Here is a 15397-nt window from a genome sequence, read left to right on the forward strand (position 1 = left end):
CAATATTCCTTACAAAGCAATAACTTTTTTAAATAATTATAATTATGCAAATATATATTTATATTATTTATTAATACCGTTACATGATTTATTTTATATTTATTATTAGTATGCTTATTTATAATATTTAATAAATATTATTTTTATACCTTTTTTTAGTTATAAAATGTTCATATATATAATATATATATATATATATATATATATATATATATATATATATATATATATATATATATATATATATATATATATATATATATATATATATATATATACATATATATATAGGTCAGTTGGCATTTCTGTGGGGAGTTTGATTGTTGTCACCGTGTTGGCGTGAGTTTTCTCCAGGTGCTCCAGTTTCCCCCACAGTCAAAGCACATGTGCTCTAGGTGAATTGAATGAACTAAATTGAAAGTTTTGTTTACATATGCGTGTGAATGTGAGTGTGTATGAAAGTTTTCCAGTACTGGGTTGCAGCTGGAAGGGCATCCGCTGCATAAAAACATATGCTGGATAACTAGGCTATGCATTCCGCTGTGGCGACCCCAATAAATCAAGGGACTAAGCATAAGGAAAATGAATGACAGAATCTGCACTTAATGTTTTTCATCAAATTCTTCTAGAATAACATTCATAGCTGTTTTAAATCTCCACAATCCATACATTTATTATTATTGAAATGTATTATAAATCAAATAATTTAAATTTACTCTATGAATTGAATTCATGTTTTCCTCAAAATGTTTCTTCTTTTGAATAATGGTCTGAGACATCTTAGAAATTCCCTAAAAACCCAAAACTCCATTACATCCCAAATCTATTTGTCATACGCATATAAATCTCTAATTGACAATAAAGCCTCCTGATTGGTCAGTTTGTTAAGAGTGTGAACCGTTTAACCTCCAGACCTCAAACAAAACCCAGCGGCAGATGAATAAAGAAACACTGAAGGTTTTAAGAGGAATCTCGGGCAGATGGTCAGAAAGAGCTGATTCTAGATCAGTGTCAACAGCGTGAGGAAGAGTGGCGGATGGATCATCTTGCTCTTGCCATTGTGAGAGTCATTGACGGTGCATTAGCGCAGGTTTGCGGGCCCCGGGGCCACAGCTCTGCTCTTCTTTTGTGTGTTTCTGTGCGACTTTTTTGGCCTGGAGCTCAAACTCTTCCTCTAAATTCCTCTCTAGTTGACTGCGCTCATGACTGAGATCCTGCACATCTGACCTCCATCTGGAAACACACACATTCATCTTAGGGAAACTCTGTCAACAGCCGCTCTGACATCAGAATATACTCTACTGAGCCTTGATTAAATTGATCTAAAACAAATAATTATAAAAATTAATTTACAAATACTATAATGACATCAGAATATTCTCAACTGCTAATTTGCAAATAAATACAGTTTACACAGTCAAAAATAAATTACAATTGAGGAATACTTGAAGGATTTTTAAAGGTCTTACCAAAAAAAAAGTAATGCGTTACTGTTACTGTGAGTTATCCAATCAGATCCCATATAGAAATTTGAATGATGGCAATATACACTCACCGGCCACTTTATTAGGTACACCTGTCGAACTGCTCGTTAGTGCACATTTCTAATCAGCCGATTACATGGCAGCAACTCAATGCATTTAGGCATGTAGACATGGTCAAGACGATCTGCTGCAGTTCAAATCGAGCATCAGAATGGGGAAGAAAGGTAATTTTAGTGACTTTGAACGTGGCAGGGCTGTTGGTGCCAAGCGGGCTGGTCTGAGTATTTCAGAAACTGCTGATCCACTAGGATTTTCATGCACAACCATCTCTAGGGTTTACAGAGAATGGTTCGAAAAAGAAAAAAAAAATCCAGTGAGCGGCAGTTCTGCAGGTGCAAATGCCTTGTTGATGTCGGAGTTCAGAGGAGAATGGCCAGACTGTTTCCAGCTAATAGAAAGGCAACAGTAACTCAAATAAGCACTCGCTATAACAGAGGAATGCACACGAGCATCTCTGAACACACAACACGTCCAGCCTTGAAGCAGATGGGCTACAGCAGCAGAAGATCACACCGGGTGACACTCCTGTCAGTTAAGGAGAAACTAAGGCAATTCTGAGACAATTCACACAGGCTCACCAACATTGAACAATAGAAGATTGGAGAAACATTGCCTGGTCTGAGGAGTCTCAATTTCTGCTGCGACATTCGGATGGTAGGGTCAGATTTTGGCATCAACAACATGAACATATGTGTTGGTTTATTGGAGTAAGTAATGTGTTTTTAAATGTGTCTTTAAATAATTTATTTGATTTTTATTTTTTAATAACTAAAATAGTTTTTTTTAATTTTTATTATATTATCTCTAAATAAATTGAGGTATAAATTATTGTATTCATTTAATATTTTTTTACATAAAACAATTATTTTAAAAAAATATGAATTTACAATGTATTTAACTAAATGAGCAAACAAATGAATAAAACTTGTGATCTTGTGTGCAAATGAAATAAGTATTGCTTATCTGTATTTATTTATTTATTTATTTATTTATTTTAGTGGTTTTAAAGTAACATGTCTATATTGTAATTCATTTGTTTTATATTTTGTATTACTGCCTATTTTAAATAATATTTATGTTTTTTAATAAATAACAGATTTTATCAAACTTATTTATTTCTGCTCAACATTCAAAAGATAAAAAGGAATAAAAAATAATATATATATATATATATATATATATATATATATATATATATATATATATATATATATATATAAATATATATATATATATATATATATATATATATATATATATATATATATATATATATATATATATATATATATATCAATCATTTTAATAATTTACAAATAAAGTCATTCTAATATTCTGATTCTTTGTTAAACTTAATTTAAAACAAATTTAAATATATTAATTAAGTTACAAATACTACAAATACATCAAAATATCCTTTATTAAGACTTTGGGAATTTTATATGGAAATTACCAAAAGAAAAATGATAAAATCTGGGCCTTTTATATTTATATTTTATAAACCTGACATGCTGAATATTATTTTGTTATCAAGATATCAAGATTTTTAGATAATCTATTCAGATATAATACTCAAATATACAAAAATGCTTCAAATCTACCATCTATCTCTAATCTAATCATCTCTTTAATAAGTACAATTAAAAACATGTTGATAACATCAAAAAGTTCAAACTGCACACTTTGATAATGTTTAAAGCAGCAGCACAAACAGCAGAGCGTTGTGTGAAAACACTTTTAAAAAAAGGTGAAAAGTTTCTGAAAGTGTGTAGGAAAGGCAGGTGTTCAGAGAGTAACAGTATAAGTGCATCTGTTGTGAACTCACAGTCAGATTCTTTAACTCACGTCTGTCTCATAGATGAGGGTGTAAAGCGGGACCTGTATGCTTCAGACGAGCCCCGGGGCCTCCTGCTCACCGGCGGGACGTCCTGCGGTGTCAGTGTGATCTATGAAGGCTGAAACTGGAGCTGCAGGAGTGATGGAGGATTCAGAGACATTCCTGCTGCTCATGGGCCCTCAGAGCTCTATAGGGGCCACTGCAGAAAAATGCAAACACGCCAATCAATCCAGCGGCAAAAACTGGACCATGAGCCTTAATTTTGTTCGACTTTTTAATTTTTATTAATTGTATTTTTATTTTAAGAATTGTATTTTATTTTATTAATTATTTATTTTTATTATAAATTGAATTTTATTTTAAAGAATTGTATTTTATTTTGTTATTTGTCTTTGCTTTGCTTTTGTTTCATTTTATTTATTTTTATCCCTGAAAACTACTGAACAACATGAAGATTTTAATATGCGATTTCTCTTGTGTTTTTATGATGATTTTTTGGAGTAATCTGTTTTTAAATTAATTAATGTTAATTTAAAGAAAAATTAAATATATTTTTTAATAATTTTAATTATATTGTTTGCAAATTTATTAGTTAAATATTTTATTAAACAATCTAATTTAAAAAAAAATATTTTATAATTTTTACATAAAAATGTAATTTAATAAATTATGGATTTACCATGTATTTAAATAAATAAACAAATTCATAAAACTTGTCATATGTTATGCAACTTAAATAAGTATTATTTAAAGCTTATCTGTATTTATTTGTTTATTGGCTTTAAAGTAATGTCTATATTGTAATTTATCATTATTATTTCATATTTTTTATTACAGTCTAGTTAAAATAATAATTGTATATATATATATATATATATATACAATATATAACAGATTTGACCAAACTTATTTATTCTTGCTTAACATTCCAAAAATAAAAAAAGTTATTAAATACATATGGATTTACCATCAATTTAAATTAACAAATTAATACAACTTTTTGTAATTTTTAATGCAAAATTTAAGTATTGCTTTACTGTGTTATTTATTTATTAGTTTTAATGTGTGTCTATATTAATTAATTGTACTTTATTGTTACATATTTTGTATTATTGTCTAGTTTAGGTAACATTTACATGTATTTATTAAATAAATAATAGATCTAAAAAAGTATTATTGCTCAACATTTAAAAACCCCACACGTTTAAATAAATAAATATTTCATTATGCAAATTAAATAAGTATTTGTGTGCTTTACTGTATTAATGTATTTATTTGTTGGCTTTAAAGTAATGTGTCTATATTTTTAAATTTATTTTATTTTTACACATTTTTCCTACATATGGTGTGTTAATTTAATTTCCTTAATATTTTATATTTTATTTTGTTTATAATATAAATATATTAAAATTAAAAATATATATATATTCCTGAAAGTTTAATTTATTAAGGAATTCACATGAGCATTTTAACATGCAAACTCTTTAACTTTCAACACCAAACCAAAGTATTCAAACATTTGAGAATTTAACAGCACTTTCGACAAAGCCGTAACTCAAGACAACAGTTATGCAAATTCCTCCCGATTTGTGTAAAATTTGCATTGAACAATAGAACAGGGTGAATTCAGGTTCACAGGCCAGGAGATTATACTGTCAAAACACTGTCCAGTCTCCCTGAATTTACCCGTGCTGACTTTTAGTAAATGACAGTCTTTACTACACCTCCAAACCTTCTTTTTCTCTCATATGTTTTTTTTTAAATAAATAAATCAAAGAAATAAAAGACTTTAAAAAAAGTGGTTAAAAGATACTGTTTGAGCAGTAGTTAGCTTGTATGAAGTGGAAGGGCATGTTTTATGGTTTGTATTGTGACTTTTTTTTTTAAATAGGAGTTACTCTTTTGTTTTATGAAGTTATCCTTACGAGGACGTAAAACGGAAAAAAGCCAACACTGGTTACATTTTCCTGTAGAATTTACAGTAGCTTACTGACAGCAGTTCGTCAGTAACTTACTGCAAATCAATTACAGCAAAAGATACTGTATTTACATTTACAGTAAGGCTGCACGATATTGGAAAAATCTAACACTGAGATATTTTGTTTTGCTGCAATACATATTTTGCTATGAATAGAAAATATTTCAATAGTGTAGATTGACTGGGGTGATGAGGTCTTTCTATGCAGTGCATCTGCATAAAATATAATAAATTACAATCATACGACAGAGCAAAATTAAAAGCGAAATAAACAGTGCTTTATGGTTTTCTGTGGAGTATTCAAATGCAAAAATGTAAAAATCAAACATAAAATGACATGGAAATCATTGTATATATTTTATCTAGTATTATAAAAAATAATATCTTTAAATTTTAATATTCAATAAATGATCTAGGAGCGTTACGGTGGCGCAGTGGGTAGCATGATCACCTCACAGCAAGAAGGTCGCTGATTCAAGCCCCGGCTGGGCCAGTTGGCATTTCTGTGTGGAGTTTGCAAGGGAACTGGTTGTACATGGGCTGAATTTAAAGAAATTAAATGTAGTAATGTTCGACATAATTTGTTTGTTTAAATTCAGCCCATGTTAGTTACGTCAAATAAAATGCAATTCTTTTGTTTTCCTGCCGCCTTTACTTTTAGGAGGGAATGAGGAGAATGAAGAGCATGTCAGACATGAAGAATTTGCCTGAGGATGTGAACGCTTCTTTGTGTTTAGTGAATGACGGACAGCAGTGGCAGAAGTCAACAAGACTCTGAATTACGTCTTCATTTCCACCGCTGACACACACACACTGTAAACGCATGTAGATGTACAGTAACACATCTGAGGGTATGTGTGTGTGAGTGCTCTTTAAAGCCAGCAGAGGTCTCTGTCTGAAGCGTGATGTACAGTAGAGAAAACTCAAAACACTATAAAACTGGAGCTCTATGGGAACCGCTCTATAGGAACCATCATCTCTCGGAGCACAGCAGTGATTTACTGTATCTCTACACAAGCGCAAACAGAAACCAGACAAAACATGACCAATGCAGTGCTGTTCATCGAAATGGGTAAACTGGATTTTAATCTTGTACACGTACGATCTAAAATTATGGCACAGCGGCTCAAAGATGGCTCAGTGGTTAGCACTGCAGCCTCACAGCAAGAAGGTCCCTGGTTTGTGTCCCAGCTGGGTCAGTTAGCATTTCTGTGTGGAGTTGGCACATTCTCCTCGTGTTGCCGTGGGTTTCCTCCGGATGCTCCAGTTTGCCCCACAGTCCAAAACACATATGCTATAAGGGAATTGAATAAGCGTTTGTGTAGCGTATGAATGTGTGTGAACATATGCTGGAATAGTTGGCGGTTCATTTTGCTATGAGGACCTCTGAAATAGAGACTAAGCCAAAGGAAAATGACTAAATGAAGTAATCAAAACATCTATAATTTTATTATTAATATTATTATTATTATACATAATAATAATAACGTAACAGTATTGTTTCTGGATGTCTGTAGTCAAAGCCTTTTGTTCCCTTAAATTACACTGAATTACATCTGAACTGATTCCCTGCGGTCGACCCAGAACCACTGAACCCGAAGAAGCGACGTCAGTCTAACAGGATTAACTATTACACTGAATAATGTTTGCAGTTGCCCACTGAACACATTTACTCTGCAGCACTTTCAGACTCACATCCAACACAAGAGTCAATTCATCATGCACAACTCTGCACTAAACATCTCCATTTAACGCTATTAAATTATTATTATTAACAGAAATTTGCCATATTTTACAGTCCACTGATTTTTTATTGATTAAAAAAAAACTAGGAAATATAGTGAATTATTAAAAGTAGTACACTCTGAGAAATGCTGGGTTATTTAAAACCAAATTGGTTAAAATATGGACTAACCCAAACATTGGGTTAAATTTGGTCCTATTAATTTAACTAAAAAGATAACCCAGCAGTTTAGTCTGTATTACACACAAAATACAGTCTTACTCAAAACAGTACACATGAAACAGGACAACTATATATACAAGTAAATATTTCCAAGTAAACCCCCATTTAAAGGTAAACAAAAAAAATGTTCACTGCCGTCACCTTTTTCATGTTTAAAAATTTCACAATGTCAAATATCAAGAATACTAAAAAGCAAATACAATTTCAGTTTGTTTGTTTTTTTTCCTATTAATTTTGTCGTGTTTCATTTGTGCTGTTTTGTATAAGACTTACAATATACAGAAGACAATATATATGACTTATAATATTTACTACAAAAATATAATAAATAAATTAATAAAATAAATTAAACTAAATGGCAATATAAAAATATTAAAATAAATATAATAAAAATATATTTGAATTTAAAAAACACTTTTAAATAAACTGTTCACTGCTGTCACTAATTTTAATAAAATTCACCTAATAATAATAATAATAATAACAATAATAATAAAAATAACAACAACAACAACAACAACAATAACAATAATAATAATGATTATGATGATGATAATAATAATAATAATAATAGTATTGATGATAATAAAAAATAATATTGATGATAATCTTGATAATAATATTAATATTATTAATAATAATAATAATGATGATGATGATGATGATGATGATGATGATGATAATAATAATAATAATAATAATAATAATAATAATAATAATAATAATAATAATAATAATAATAATATTTCCACTGATCCTCTTTAACCATTTGGACTACACTGAAGGTTAAAAAATAAAATAAATAAACCAGCAATAACCCTAAACTGTAGATTAGGCGTCGATATGTGCATCGTGATGATCTTTCTGATATTAATATAGAGCATTTGTCTGTCAGTCAGGATTGAGGAGGGTTTTCTGCTTCAGGTTTCTCTTCACTTCAGCTTATCGATGGCTTTTGTCCCGCAAATGTCTAGTTATTTGATCCGGCCTGCTGAAAGGCGTCGCGGTAAATGAGGGATTGTGTTGCAGAGCAGGTTTCCTTACATCTTACAAAGCTTTCAGAGTCACGGCAGATGTAAACCTGGCAAAACCTCAGAAACAACAAAGAAGATCCGCGCTTTAACCTCAATACAATCACCGCTTTATTTAGGGGATTTTCTCCTACTTCTGAGGGGGGAAAAGAGTGTGAGTGGATGCTCATTTCTGGGCTAAAACTGAAGCTTGTGTTGTTGCTATTGTCTATGAGATGCTTGTATTTTCCCATAAGAAAAAAGTCAAAATCGCAAAACTAGACCCCTCTGAGATTAAATCTGTGAGTGTAAATGGACACCGAATGATCAGCTTTGCATTTGCTGTATGTTCATCTTGAGAAAAGAGCAATCATCTCACATGCCTCTCGCTCAAAAATGGGAAAAAAAGCTTTGCCGAAAATGCCAAAGTGAGCAACACTCTCCAAGAGCTCAAATGTTTCTCATCACATTTCCTCCAAATCATCTGCATATCTTCTAAAGCATATTCAATCAACTGATCACAAACTGATACAGCTTATGTTTATATAAACCATATTGAGGGATGTAAACAAAAACAATGGTCCCAACGTATTTCCTGTTTTACAATTTTAATTTCTACAGCTTCAGAGAATCCAAAAGAGCCACATACTGATAAATAATGTTATGACAGCTGCTTTAACATTAACTTACCATTTGCCTCTTTTTACAGTTATGAAATAATTTGACAACAAGCAGGAAATGTACATAGAGCAATGACATCATCACGTTGAAATGGTCTATATATCAGATATCTTATCTTCATACTTTAATAACAAAAAGGTTTGTGATGTATTTTCAAGTTGACACTCAAAGCATCATTACTTGAACCATCATTTATTGACAAGATCACTTTACATGTAAATCAAAGGAATGTTATTTTATTTATTTTTATTATTATTTTTTACTAATGTTTTTAATATTTTATTTATCTATTTATTTTAATTAATATTTTTTTCTGAACTATATGACAATTAAATAAAAAACATTTGTAAATTTTATGATTATTTTATTTATCATATGGTTAATAAAAATAATAACAAATGAATAAGACTTATAAATCAAAAAAGTATAAATTAATAAAAAATTATAAAATAATAAAATAAATGTATGTGGTTCGGAAAAAAAAACACACACACACACACACACACACACACACACACATATATATATATATATATATATATATATATATATATATATATATATATATAATTTAATATTTCATAATCAACATAGGCTCATTCTGAAAACGTAGCCCTATATGCAATTCTGGAGGCCGTGAATTAAGTAGCCTGAGGAACGTATGGCTCAATTTTATCTTTGAAACGAATGCTATCGAGCGGTGTGTCGCTGACCGCTTATCTCCATGTGGATGGCTTTTTTACTGTTACCAATGGCTCGACAAGTACACTCAAAAAATTATTCCGTTTTTTTGCCCGTTCGAACTACTTTTTTTAAATGAGCTAAAACAACACAATTCTTGATATTTCATTAGGACAACTTATTTTTTTTATGTTCAACCCACATAAATTTGTCAAAAGTGTTAAGTTAACTTAATAAATTTGTGTTGGGACAACATGAATGAATTGTGTGGAAGCCTGCATTTTTTACAGTGTACGTCCGGCAAACTTGAGACGAAGCGGAGTTGACCGTGACAACAGAACAGTTCCAGAAAGCAGGTAAAATAAAAACAAAAGTTAAAAAATTAACTAAACAAGTAATTTTAAAACAGGGTGAGAATGTGGTAAAATCTGAAAACCTGGTAAAAATCAGGGGTTTTTCTTTTTCTGGATTGCTTTTTAAAAGACTGCGGTTGGGTTTAGGGAAGGTAGTGGGCGAGTTAGTCTGTGCTTTTTAAAACACTATTGGTTGGGTTTAGGGAAGGGAGGGGCGATCGGTCAGTCAGTCAGTCAGTCAGTCAGTCAGTCAGTCAGTCAGTCAACAGTGGCCTCTGTTGGGTTTATGTGAGAACAGCAGGTGTGAATGGCACTGATGAGAGAAATTTGAGATCTGAAAAAGCGTACACAGCGGCCTCTGATGGATTTGCGAAAAACATACCTCCAGGGCCATATTTTGCTCACTCCAGAAATGTATATAGGGATATGTAATCAGAATGAGCCTGGGCTGTTTATATTGTTATAATACAATAATAAGATGATAACAACAATAACGTTGATGATAATAATAATAATAATAACAATAATAATAATATTAATAATAATAATAATAATAATAAAAATAATAATAATAGCAACAACACAATGTTTGTATCTGAATCTAATAAAATTGACAAAAGTTTAAATTATTTGACAAATAGGTATGCTTTGTCAAATTTCACAAAATTATTTAAATAATAATTACAAATTGACATATGGGTAAAACTTTTTTGAGTCCTTTAAAATGTCAACAAATGATTGAAGGATTTGGATTTCTGCCTTCCAATCCGTCTCATCATGGATCAACGTTTATCCTTTTCGCACGTCCTGTTTCTCATTATCTTTATTAAATATGATTATTTGATTATTTAAATGAATATTTAACTTTGAATTGATTTTAACTAATGAATAAGTTAAACACACTGCTTTATATAAGATTGTTCAGTGCATTCGCCCGTCTCTTTATAACTATTTTCAGAAGCCACCAAACTAGGTCAGAGGTCACGGAGACCTTGAGTGGAACTGAGGGCTGAGGACTGGAATCAACTGTTTCTATTGTTATTTCTATGAGTTAATACTATCTAAAAAGTCTAAAAGTGATTTTCCTATTTTTATGGTTAATTACTTTAAAGTGATTCTACTTTTTATTCAAGGTAGACTCTGTATAGTAAGGATATTATAACTGCCTGAATGTAGATTATACCGTTTTTTTAACCAGTTTTGATTAAGACGGATAAGAAACAGATTGTACTTTAAGTGTGTGCGTTCTATTTGATTGTGGATCCGTTTCACAGGTCTGGAGTCAGCTCTAAACAGTCTAGTGGATGTCTGATGTTCATATGCTTAAAATATTGTTCAGAATTGTACTCAATTTTCCTAGTCTATCTGTGTTTTAAAAAATCAGGTTAGAACACCTCTATGTATGACGCAGTTATTGACATTATGTGAGAGTATTATTGTTATTGATTTGTGATTGTAAGGCAGAGCGGCCTAGGAACTCGTTGCGAGTGTTGAAGCTGGCTTCTGCTGATGAAACTGCAAACTATCTTCAGTGAACTTCATTTATTAATTAGAATCTCTGACTCCGGCTCTTCTTTATCTGACAGACTGCTCATTCTTTGGGTCAAACTGTATACCAGGGATGGCTAACCCTGTTCCTGGAGAGCCACCTTCCTGCAGATTTCAGTTGCAATCCATATCAAACACACCTGCCTTTAATTATCACGTGGTGTTCAGGTCCTAATTAGTTGGTTCAGGTGTGTTTGATATGGGTAGCAGCTGAAATCTGCAGGAAGATGGCTCTCCAGGAACAGGGTTGGCCATCCCTGCTGTATACCATCCCTACATGACATTTATCTAAACGACAAGAATATTTTTTTAATATAAAAACAAAGGTTGCACTGAATGACTTGTCAAAATGTTATCTATAAACAACTATATAGCTTTATAAATAAATCCATTAACACAATTTATGGGGCAAAAAAATACCATACTGAACATTCATTGCATTGATGTTTAAAAAAAATCCCTTTTTTGTTTCTGACACACAAACATAATCTTGCTCTTAAAACATCATCAGTTTCATAAAACCCACAATTGTCCATTTTAAGTGGGCAGAACCATCCCGTCATGAGAGATAATAGCTTTATACATGAGGCCGTCCTTCTCTACTGCCGCTTCATTATCTGTAATTGCTCAACGATTGCTCTGTTTATTAAAGGTGACTGCCATTCACCACCGGGTCACTAATACGCATATGTGTGTGTGTGTGAGGGAACATGTCGCTCTAGTTTTGGCCTAATAAAAGAGCTGAAGAGATTGAGCTATTATCATGTCAGACCTCCTACTATTATGCTCCATTAAAAGCGCTGATTCAGACCTATTATATTTATTGAATCCAGAAGCTGATTGATGTTGCGCTGCTCACACACACACACACACACACACACACACACACACACACACACACACACACACACACACACACACACTTGATCCAGCTGTGTGTAAAAGCATCCAGTGTGTGGAGAATCCCGATGTTTAACTTGTTGTTAATCTGTGGAGTTGAGTCAACGACAAAGACTAAATGGCTATTGTAGGTGTCAATAAACAGAATAGTATGTTCCCAAGTTAGAAATCATTGCAAAGCAAGCCCTGATGGTTGGCATGATCACAGCTAAAAAGATGATCTTACTTAATTGGAAGTCTCCAAAGGCTCCCTGTTTTAAGAGATGGTTGAATAAGCTGCTTTATGTCATTCAAATGGAACGACTACGTCTTGAAACTTCACAGAAAAAAGCTGAAACCACATGGGGACCTATTTTAAGACTCTTGGGAATCTAGCATTTTACCTTTGGAAATGTTCACCTCTAACTATATTCATGACACTGACTTTGTAGAAATGTGAATACTGTCATTTTTTTAAAAATTTGTTTATGCTACATATGTCATGTGTATACTTATGTATATTTGATAACTGAGACGATTCCTCCCTTTGTTTTTGTTTTTTTTGAGGGGGTGGGATGGGGCTAATGTCAATTATGTTGTATTGTATTTATTATTATTTTTGTATTACTATTTGTATTCTACTGTGTTTGTTAAAAATCTTATAAAAATGGTAAATAAAACAAAATATTACAAAAAAGAAATCATTGCAAAGTATATTTTGGATTTTGTGTAAGACGAGTAAACTAGGCCTTAAAGAACACAAATAAACCACAAATTACACATATACTGCAAAATGACAAAACCTATGAAATAAAATAATAAAAAAAATTCATAGATGATTACACTCACCGGCCACTTCATTAGGTACACCTTACTAGTACCAGGTTGGACCCACTTTTGCCTTTGGAATCCTTCGTGGCAGAGATTCAACAAGATACTGGAAATATTCCTCAGAGATTTTGCTCCATATTGAGATGATAGCCTCAGGCAGTTGCTGCAGATTTGTCGGCTGCACATCCATGGTGTGAATCTCCAGTTCCACCACATCCCAAAGGTGCCCTATTGGATTGAGATCTGGTGACTGTAGAGGCCATTTGTGTACAGTGAACTAATTGTCCTGTTCAAGAAATCAGTCTGAGTTTAATCTATTAATCCGGGGGTTCCGCCACAGCGGAATGAACCACCAACTTATCCAGCAGGTTTTTACGCAGCGGATGCCATTCCAGCTGCAACCTATTTCTGGGAAACATCCACACACACTCAATTACACACATACACAACGGACAATTTAGCCAACCCAACTCACCTGTACCGCATGTCTTTGGACTGTGGGGGAAACCGGAGCACCCAGAGGAAACCCACGTGAATGCAGGGAGAACATGCAAACTCGACACAGAAATGCCAACTGACCCAGCTGAGTCTTGAACCAGCGACCTTCTTGCTGTGAGGCGATTGTACTATCCACTGCACCACCGTGCTGCCTCTGTACAGTAAATTACGATACAACAACTTGACAATAAACAGACATTTTCTGTTATTTTAAAGACTTAATTCCCTATATATTATTATTATATATTGTTTCAGACTACTAAAACTTTAGTCACAGTCACTTTGATGAAATGCACAGTTGAATTTTCATCATCAAAAGTTGACAGAGCAGAGATCAACATCCCATAATACAAGTCACAATCGCAAAAACAAGCAAACAAACAAAAATGAGCAAATCATGAAATACGGATCCTGTTAACGGATATTTTTTACAGAGCAATCCCTAATATAATCTAATAGCATGCACAGCTCTCTCCTGGCCTTCTAGAGCAACTGAAGCAGATCCACTTTAGTCAATGAAGCATCTAATCTACATGCTCTTCACTCAACTAATGTCAACATGAAGATAATCTGCCTTTTGATGGTGTTAGATAAAGCTAATGTGTCTAAACAACAGTGTATTGCACACTCCAGAATCAGCATACACAACCCTGTCACACTTCTGCTGCTGTTGACACACACACACACACACACACACACACACACACACACACACACACACACACACACACACACACACACACACACACACACACACACACACTAAACACTATTTCACTCTTTATACTTCAAAAGTTCCCATTTAATTCAGTGTAACTAGTTTTTCTTTATATTTATGTGCACTTTTTTGTTTGCTGACATTACTGAATGTCTTGAACATAAATAATATTTTTGAGTTTAACTTCTGAGGAAATTAATGAAGACTGCGAGCAAACATTCGTTTATCAATACTGGATTAACATTTGTTCAAAATGTTCATAAACCTTAAGGACATAAAACACATCATACATCCTCAGAACATTTTCCTGAAAAATCGGTTTACAAAAAAACTATGGGTTTGTAGATTTTTATCACTTCACAAACATGTCAACACTGTTTATCTGTGTTATTTGAGTGTTCTGAAACACTGCGGTAATATTATTAAACATTATTAAAACCAGACTTTGAATGTACATTAAATTCATGTTACTAAAACCGCATTTTTTCATCATTCTGAGGTTTGGCATTAGCCAGAACTGTAAAAGTTGCTTAATAACTAATGCTAAGAGAACATTATTAAAGACCAAATATCTCTGAATGTTTTAACATTACTGTAAAACACACACACACACACACGTTCGCTTGTCAATTTATAACAATGCATACACTGTAAAAATATCTGTATTTATCAGTTTTCCATATTTTGTGATTCATGTTTTTATTTTTTCACATTTATTTCTGCTTTTGAATTGCATTATGGGACCTTGATCTTCATTCCAACAACTTTTAACCTTGAAAAGTTAGAAAAAGTGACGTTATTTTAATAATTTTAAGTGATGTATTGTCTGGGTTGTTTGGGTACAATAACCTTATAATTAACTGCCAGTACATT

General features: G+C 32.3%; 1 long non-coding RNA gene across 4 annotated transcripts in view; it reads right to left on the reverse strand.

The window, feature by feature from the left end:
• Nucleotides 1-384: 384 nt before the first annotated feature.
• The window catches only part of LOC141376871 (uncharacterized), a 34209-nt gene continuing 19196 nt past the window's right edge, over nt 385-15397 (reverse strand). Inside the window, exons 5-8 of one of the 4 annotated variants that reach the window (XR_015504686.1) lie at nt 13784-13960; nt 13327-13536; nt 3390-3580; nt 385-1233 (exon numbers count right to left, since the gene is read on the reverse strand). This is a non-coding gene — a long non-coding RNA (uncharacterized LOC141376871). Of the gene's footprint in view, nt 1234-2941; nt 3581-13326; nt 13537-13783; nt 13961-15397 lie in introns of those variants that run through there. The other 3 variants (XR_015504683.1, XR_015504685.1, XR_015504682.1) reach the window with 3 other exon arrangements.

Source organism: Danio rerio, chromosome 12 (genome assembly GCF_052040795.2).
Source record: "Danio rerio strain M-AB ecotype USA chromosome 12, GRCz13ab, whole genome shotgun sequence".
Taxonomy (NCBI): Eukaryota; Metazoa; Chordata; class Actinopteri; order Cypriniformes; family Danionidae; genus Danio; species Danio rerio.